The sequence below is a fragment of the Arachis ipaensis genome, chromosome B10 (assembly GCF_059453495.1).
Source record: "Arachis ipaensis isolate K30076 ecotype BB chromosome B10, ASM5945349v1, whole genome shotgun sequence".
Classification (NCBI taxonomy): domain Eukaryota; kingdom Viridiplantae; phylum Streptophyta; class Magnoliopsida; order Fabales; family Fabaceae; genus Arachis; species Arachis ipaensis.
The window spans coordinates 37,375,622-37,384,764 of record NC_142435.1 but is presented as its reverse complement, the minus strand read 5'-3'; the positions used below and the strand labels follow the sequence as shown (position 1 = coordinate 37,384,764).

General features: G+C 37.3%; 1 non-coding gene across 1 annotated transcript; it reads right to left on the bottom strand.

The window, feature by feature from the left end:
- Positions 1 to 2,222: 2,222 nt before the first annotated feature.
- On the bottom strand, positions 2,223 to 2,330 carry LOC148579713 (small nucleolar RNA R71). Its single transcript, XR_015898822.1, has one exon. It is a non-coding gene; the product is annotated as a small nucleolar RNA R71 (small nucleolar RNA).
- Positions 2,331 to 9,143: the final 6,813 nt, after the last annotated feature.

The window sequence follows — 9,143 nt, the reverse complement described above, 5'->3', positions numbered from 1 at the left end:
TGAAGCCTGGCTGGCTGTAAAGCCATGTCTAAATTTATTTGGACTGGGGCAGCAATTTGTTATCAAAGATCAATATACTCTCGTGTTAAAGACTAAAGCTTGGCTGGCCATTGGCCATGTCTAGTGTTTTGGACTGGAGCTTTCATTGAAAGCTTGGCTGGCTAGTGAGCCATGTCTAATTCCTGGACTGAAGCTTTAAACTAACATGGCAAAATTCCTGGAATTCATATTAAAAATTTTGGAATCCTTATTTTTTCTTTTAAATTTTCGAAAAATATAAATAAAAATCCAAAAAAATTAGAAAATCATAAAAATCAAAAATATTTTCTGTTTCTTGTTTGAGTCTTGAGTCACATTATAAGTTTGGTGTCACTTGCATATGCATCTTGCATTTTTTCGAAAATATCATGCATTCATAGTGTTCTTCATGATCTTCAAGTTGTTCTTGGTAAGTCTTCTTGTTTGATCTTGATGATTTTTTGTTTTGTGTCTTTTCATGTTTTTCATATGCATTCTTGAATTCTTAGTGTCTAAGCATTAAAGAATTCTAAGTTTGGTGTCTTGCATGTTTTCTTTGCATAAAATTTTTTTTCAAAATTGTGTCTATGATGTTCATCTTGACATTCATAGTGTTCTTGGTGTTCATCTTGACATTCATAGCATTCTTGCATGCATTCATTGTTTTGATCTAAAAATTTCATGCATTGCATAATTTTCATGTTTTTCATAAAAATTTCAAAAATAAAAAAAAATATCTTTCCATTTTTCTCTCATCAAATTCGAAAATTTGAGTTGACTTTTTCAAAAATTTTTAAAAATCAAGTTGTTGCCAATGAGTCAAATCAAATTTTCAATTTGAAAATCTTATCTTCTTCAAAATCTTTTTCAAAAATCAAATCTTTTTCAAAATTATTAGTTATTTTCGAAAATTTTAAAAATATTTTTCAAAAATCTTTTTCTTATTTTTATACCAAATTTTCGAAAATAACATAATCAATTAATGTTTTGATTCAAAAATTTGAAGTTTGTTACTTGCTTGTTAAGAAAGATTCAAACTTTAAGTTCTAGAATCATATCTTGTGATCTCTTATGAATCAAGTCATTAATTGAGATTTTAAAAATCAAATCTTTTTCAAAAAAAAAAAAAATCTAATTCCTATCATATCTTTTCAAAAATATCTTCTTATCTTATCTTTTTCAAAAATATCTTTTCAAAATATCTTTTCTAACTTCCTAACTTCTTATCTTTTCAAAATTTGTTTCAACTAACTAACTAACTTTTTGTTTGTTTCTTAACTTTTTCAAAACTACCTAACTAACTCCCTCTCTCTAATTTTCGAAAATATCTCTCCCCTTTTTCAAAATTTCTTTTTAATTTATTAATTATTTTAATTTTTAAAACTTAATTTTCGAAAATTACTGACAAATTTTCAAAAACCAATTTTCAAAAATCACTAACTCCTTTTTCAAAATAATTTTCGAAAATTATCCCTCCCCCATTTCATTCTATTTATTCATTCATATCCTAACATCTCATTTCACCTCCTTCCATCCTCACAGTTGTGTTTCTTCCATTATATTACATTCTTTGTCTCCCCCTCTTCTTCCACTCACACAGGGATCCCTATACTGTGGTATAAAGGATCTCCATTATTATTATTATTTTTCTGTCCATTCTTCCTTGTCATATGAGCAGGAGCAAGGATAAGAACATTCTTGTGGAAGCAGATCCAGAACCTGAAAGAACTCTGAAGAAAAAATTAAGAGAAGCTAAAATACAACAATCCAGAGATAACCTTTCAGAAATTTTCGAACAGGCAGAGGAGATGGCAGCCGAAAATAATAATAATGTAAGGAAGATGCTTGGTGACTTTACTGCACCTAATTCCAATTTACATGGAAGAAGCATCTCCATTCCTGCCATTGGAGCAAACAACTTTGAGCTGAAACCTCAACTAGTTTCTCTGATGGAGCAGAACTGCAAGTTTCATGGACTTCCATCTGAAGATCCTTTTCAGTTCTTAACTGAATTCTTGCAGATATGTGATACTGTTAAGACTAATGGAGTAGATCCTGAAGTCTACAGGCTCATGCTTTTCCCTTTTGCTGTAAGAGACAGAGCTAGATTATGGTTGGATTCTCAACCTAAAGACAGCCTGAACTCTTGGGATAAGCTGGTCACGGCTTTCTTAGCCAAGTACTTTCCTCCTCAAAAGCTGAGCAAGCTTAGAGCTGATGTTCAAACCTTCAGACAGAAAGAAGGTGAATCTCTCTATGAAGCTTGGGAAAGATACAAACAGTTGACCAAAAAGTGTCCTTCTGACATGCTTTCAGAATGGACCATCCTGGATATATTCTATGATGGTTTATCTGAGCTATCAAAGATGTCACTGGACACTTCTGCAGGTGGATCCATTCACCTAAAGAAAACGCCTGCAGAAGCTCAAGAACTCATTGACATGGTTGCTAATAACCAGTTCATGTACACTTCTGAAAGGAATCCTGTGAGTAATGGGACGCCTATGAAGAAGGGAGTTCTTGAGGTTGATACTCTGAATGCCATATTGGCTCAGAATAAAATATTGACTCAGCAAGTCAATATGATCTCTCAGAGTCTGCATGGAATGCAAGCTGCATCCAACAGTACTCAAGAGGCATCTTCTGAAGAAGAAGCCTATGATCCTGAGAACCCTGCAATAGCAGAGGTAAATTACTTAGGTGAACCTTATGGAAACACCTATAACTCAACATGGAGAAATCATCCAAATTTCTCATGGAAGGATCAAAAGCCCCAACAAGGCTTTAATAATGGTGGAAGAAACAGGTTTAGCAATAGCAAACCTTTTCCATCATCAACTCGGCAACAGACAGAGAACTCTGAACAAAATGCTTCTAATTTAGCAAATCTAGTCTCTGATCTATCTAAGGCCACTGTAAGTTTCATGAATGAAACAAGGTCTTCCATTAGAAATCTGGAAGCACAAGTGGGCCAGCTGAGTAAAAAGATCACTGAAATCCCTCCTAGTACTCTCCCAAGCAATACAGAAGAGAATCCAAAAGGAGAGTGCAAGGCCATTGACATAAGCGCCATGGCCGAACCTGTGAGGAGAGGAGAGGACGTGAATCCCAAGGAGGAAGACCTCCTGGGACGTCCAGTGATCAATAAGGAGCTTCCCTCTGAGGAACCAAAGGAATCTGAGACTCATCTAGAGACCATAGAGATTCCATTAAACCTCCTTATGCCCTTCATGAGCTCTGATGAGTATTCCTCTTCTGAAGAGAATGAGGATATTACTGAAGAGCAAACTGCCAAGTTTCTTGGTGCAATCATGAAACTGAATGCCAAATTATTTGGCATTGATACTTGGGAAGTTGAACCTCCCTTGTTCATCAATGAACTAAGTGATCTGGATCAACTGACATTACCTCAGAAGAGACAGGATCCTGGAAAGTTCATAATACCCTGTACCATAGGCACCATGATCTTTAAGGCTCTGTGTGACCTTGGTTCAGGAATAAACCTCATGCCCCTCTCTGTAATAGAGACACTGGGAATCTATGGGGTGCAAGCTGCTAAAATCTCATTAGAGATGGCAGACAGCTCAAGAAGACAGGCTTATGGACAAGTGGAAGATGTATTAGTAAAGGTTGAGGGCCTTTACATACCTACTGATTTCATAGTCCTGGATACTGGAAAGGAAGAGGATGAATCCATCATCCTAGGAAGACCTTTCCTGGCCACAGCAAGAGCTGTGATTGATGTTGACAGAGGTGAAATAGTCCTTCAATGGAATGAGAACTCCCTTGTATTCAAAACTCAAGGATCTCCCTCTGCAACCATGGAGAGGAAGCTTGAAAAGCTTCTCTCAAAGCAAAGTCAACCAGAGCCCCCACAGTCAAACTCTAAGTTTGGTGTTGGGAGGCCTCAACCAAACTCTAAGTTTGGTGTTGAACTCCCATATCCAAACTCTAAGTTTGGTGTTGGAGAGTCTCAACAAAGCTCTGCACATCTGTGAGGCTCCATGAGAGCCCACTGTCAAGCTATTGACATTAAAGAAGCGCTTGTTGGGAGGCAACCCAATGTTTCTCTAATTCTTATTTTTATTGTTTTTCATGTTTTCTTAGGTTCATGATCATGTGGAGTCACAAAATAAATATAAAAATTGAAAACGGAATCAAAAAACAGCAGAAGAAAAATCACACCCTGGAAGAGCATCTGTCTGGCGTTCAAACGCCAGAACAGAGCATAGTTCTGGCGCTAAACGCCCAGAATGGGAGCATCCTGGCGCTGAACGCCCAGAACAAGCATGGTTCTTGCGTTCAACGCCAGAAATGGCAGCAAAGGGGCGTTGAACACCCAAAATGGGCACCAACCTGGCGCTGAACGCCCAGAGTTGTGTGCAAGGGCATTTTGCATGCCTAAATTGGTGCAGGGATGTAAATGCCTTGACACCTCAAGATCTGTGGACCCCACAGTATCCCCACCTACCTCATCATCTCTCTTCCCATTCATGATCATCCCTTCTACTTTCCATTTACCACTCACATCCATACACCCACTACCTTCAAAAATTCAACAACTCTCTCCCACCCAATCCCACCCTTATGGCCGAACACACACTCCCATCCATCTCCTCCATATCTTCTTCTTATTCTTCTATTCTTTCTTCTTTTGCTCGAGGGCGAGCAACATTCTAAGTTTGGTGTGGTAAAAGCATAGCTTTTTTGTTTTTTCCATAACCATTGATGGCACCTAAGGCCAGAGAAACCTCTAGAAAGAGGAAAGGGAAGACAAAAGCTTCCATCAAGGGTCTATAGCTCAGTGGTAGAACATTTGACTGCAAATCAAGAGATCCCTGAGATACCTCAGGGGATACATTTTCTTCCACACAATTATTGGAAGCAACTAAGGGTGGAACATCAAGAGCACTCCATCATCCTTCATGAAATCAGAGAAGATCTAAAAGCAATGAAGGAGGAGCAGCAAAGACAAGGAAGAGACATAGAAGAGCTTAAGGACATCACTAAGGTGGACTCATTCCTTGTTCTTACTTTCTCTGTTTTTCGTTTTCTATGTTATGTGCTTATCTATGTTTGTGCCTTCATTACATGATCATTAGTAGTTAGTAACTTTGTCTTAAAGTTATAAATGTCCTATGAATCCATCACCTCTCTTAAAAAAAAATGTTTTAATTCAAAAGAACAAGAAGTACATGAGTTTCGAATTTATCCTTGAACTTAGCTTAATTATATTGATGTGGTGACAATGCTTCTTGTTTTCTGAATGTATGCTTGAACAGTGCATATGTCTTTTGAAGTCGTTGTTAAAGAATGTTAAATATGTTGGCTCTTGAAAGAATGATGACTAGGAGACATGTTATTCGATAATCTGAAAAATCATAAAAATGATTCTTGAAGCAAGAAAAAGCAGCAAAGAACAAAGCTTGCAGAAAAAAAAAAAAAAGAGAGGCGAAAAAAAAAAGAAAGAAAAAGCAAGCAGAAAAAGCCAATAACCCTTAAAACCAAAAGGCAAGGGCAAATAAAAAGGATCCCAAGGCTTTGAGCATCAGTGGATAGGAGGGCCTAAAGGAATAAAATCCTGGTCTAAGCGGCTAAACCAAGCTGTCCCTAACCATGTGCTTGTGGCGTGTAGGTGTCAAGTGAAAACTTGAGACTGAGCGGTTAAAGTCAAGGTCCAAAGCAAAAGAAGAGTGTGCTTAAGAACCCTGGACACCTCTAATTGGGGACTTTAGCAAAGCTGAGTCACAATCTGAAAAGGTTCACCCAATTATGTGTCTGTGGCATTTATGTATCCGGTGGTAATACTGGAAAACAAAGTGCTTAGGGCCACGGCCAAGACTCATAAAGAAGTTGTGTTCAAGAATCATCATACTGAACTAGGAGAGTCAATAACACTATTCGAAATCTGAAGTTCCTAAAGATGCCAATCATTCTAAACTTCAATGGATAAAGTGAGATGCCAAAACTATTCAAGAGGCAAAAAGCTATAAGTCCCGCTCATTTGATTGAAGCTATGTTTCATTGATAGTTTGGAATTTATAGTATATTCTCTTCTTTTTATCCTATTTGATTTTCAGTTGCTTGGGGACAAGCAACAATTTAAGTTTGGTGTTGTGATGAGCGGATAATTTATACGCTTTTTGGCATTGTTTTTAGTATGTTTTTAGTAGGATCTAGTTACTTTTAGGGATGTTTTCATTAGTTTTTATGTTAAATTCACATTTCTGGACTTTACTATGAGTTTGTGTGTTTTTCTGTGATTTCAGGTATTTTCTGGCTGAAATTGAGGGACTTGAGCAGAAATCAGATTCAGAGGTTGAAAAAGGACTGCTGATGCTGTTGGATTCTGACCTCCCTGCACTCAAAGTGGATTTTCTGGAGCTACAGAACTCGAAATGGCGCGCTTCCATTTGCGTTGGAAAGTAGACATCTAGGGCTTTCCAGCAATATATAATAGTTCATACTTTGGCCAAGAATTGACGACGTAAACTGGCGTTCAACGCCAGCTTTCTACCCAAATCTGGCGTCCAGCGCCAGAAAAGGATCTAAAACCAGAGTTGAACGCCCAAACTGGCACAGAAACTGGCGTTCAACTCCACAAATGGCCTCTGCACGTTCAACACTCAGGCTCAGCCCAAACACACACCAAGTGGGCCCAGGAAGTGGATTTATGCATCAATTACTTACTCATGTAAACCCTAGTGACTAGTTTATTATAAATAGGACCTCTTACTATTGTATTAGGCATCTCTGGTCTCAGTTTTATTCCATTATTCATCTTAGGAGACTATTGATCACGTTTTAGGGGGGCTGGCCATCTCGGCCATGCCTGGACCTTCACTTATGTATTTTCATACGGTAGAGTTTCTACACTCCATAGATTAAGGTGTGGAGCTCTGCTGTTCCTCAAAGATTAATGCAAAGTACTACTGTTTTCTATTCAATTCTTCTTATTTCTCTTCTAAGATATCCATTCGCACCCAAGAACGTGATGAAGGTGATGATTATGTGTGACGCTCATCATCCTTCCCCCTTATGAACGCGTGCCTGACAAACACTTCTGTTCTACATGAATTAAGCTAGAATGAGTATCTCTTAGATCTCCTAACCAGAATCTTCGTGGCGTAAGCTAGAATGATGGCGGCATTCAAGAGAATCCGAAAGGTCTAAACCTTGTCTGTGGTATTCTGAGTAGGATTCAATGATTGAATGACTGTGACGAGCTTCAAACTCGCGAGTGCTGGGCGTTAGTGACAGACGCAAAAGGAGGGTGAATCCTATTCCAGCATGATCGAGAACCGACAGATGAATAGCCGTGCCGTGACAGGGTGCGTGAGCATATGATTCACTGAGAGGAGGGGATGTAGCCACTGACAACGGTGATGCCCTTGCATACAGCCAGCCATGGAAAGGAGTAAGACTGATTGGATGAAGATAGCAAGAAAGCAGAGGTTCAGAGGAACGAAAAGCATCTCCATTCGCTTATCTGAAATCCCTGCCAATGAATCTACATAAGTATCTCTATCCCTTTTATTGTTTATTTTAATCTAATAAAATATCATGTTTAAATCCGCCTGACTGAGATTTGCAAGGTGACCATAGCTTGCTTCAAGCCAACAATCTCTGTGGGATCGACCCTTACTCACGTAAGGTTTATTACTTGGACGACCCAGTACACTTGCTGGTTAGTTGAACGGAGTTGTGTCCACACATAGTAAAGAGCCATAATAATGTTTCCATACAATAACAAAGAGTACTACATTAATGTGGAACACAATTTCGTCCACCAACGTTACTCCGCAACAGGGCATTTTCCTCATATTTTATAAATCTTAAGCCATACGCGCATCCTTAATGTATCTAATAGTGGTTGGCATCTTCTAATAGCTCACCATGCTTATTGCATATGCCACATGACTTTTAACTTTAATACCCGGTACAAATCAATAAAAGGCAAGAGGCATCTGTAGCATATAGTCCAAGCAAAGAGGGATATGAGTGGTACTTGGACTCTTTGAGGGGGTTATCAAAGGATATGTTGGAGTAGACGCTGACGTTTAGAAAGAAATTATGACTCTAACATTGTGATGGAGGTCGTAGGTATGATCACATGATGACAAATCTCTCAGAGTGTATCAATACTATTTTAAGGGGAATGAGAAACCTTCCCATAGCGGCTATTGTAAGGGCAACTTATGAGAGGCTGCAACAACTATTTGTGCACAAAGGTCGTGAAACGCATGTTTAATTGCAAGGTGGTCAGGTATTCTCACATCGACTGTTGGCAGCTATAGAAAAGAATAGAAAGATCCTACTAAAGATGAGAGTCGCGCGCTGTGATCGTCATGCATCGAAATTTGGTGTGAAAGAGATGGAGCCAAACTTTCTAATGCAGAGAGCAAGGCATTGTCAATACATGAAATTTTTTAACTCTACTGCGTATCCAAACTCGGCCTTCCTAATGTATGTAGTAAGACGTTAGGAAGTAGAATAGACAATGTCACACAACGTGACAAAAGAAATTGAGATGTTTGCAAGAATAAGGTTGATTAATTTTTTTGTAATTGCGTATAACAATATGTTAATAACTAAATTATAAAAATTAACCTTATCTAATTCTTGAATTTCTGGCATTTAACATAATTAAATATTTAAATTAAGTAATTAAATAGTTTCAATAATAAAATACTAACGGCCTTCCAACTAATATAACAACACCTAAATTATTAATATCCTAATGTTATTAAGTATTCGGTTAAAAAAAACTTCATCAATTTTAAAAAAATTAGTTAATCGTATAACAACATTAATTAATAATCTCCTAATATAATTAAATATTCGGTAAAATAAAAAACTTCATATAAATTTAAAAAAATTAATTAGTCATCTTGTAATGTTCCTTTTTAACTAATGGTCTTCTGACTAATTAAATCCAACTATCCTAACATAATCACTAATTAATTAAATCAAAATAATCTAAAATGCATATTCTAGCATGTCCTCTAAGAGTCTAATTATTTAAATCGAATTATCCTAACATATCAACTAATTATTTAAAGTTAAGTTAATCTACCATGTCATTATTCTTCTAACACATCTTTCAACCTACTAAATCAAAATAT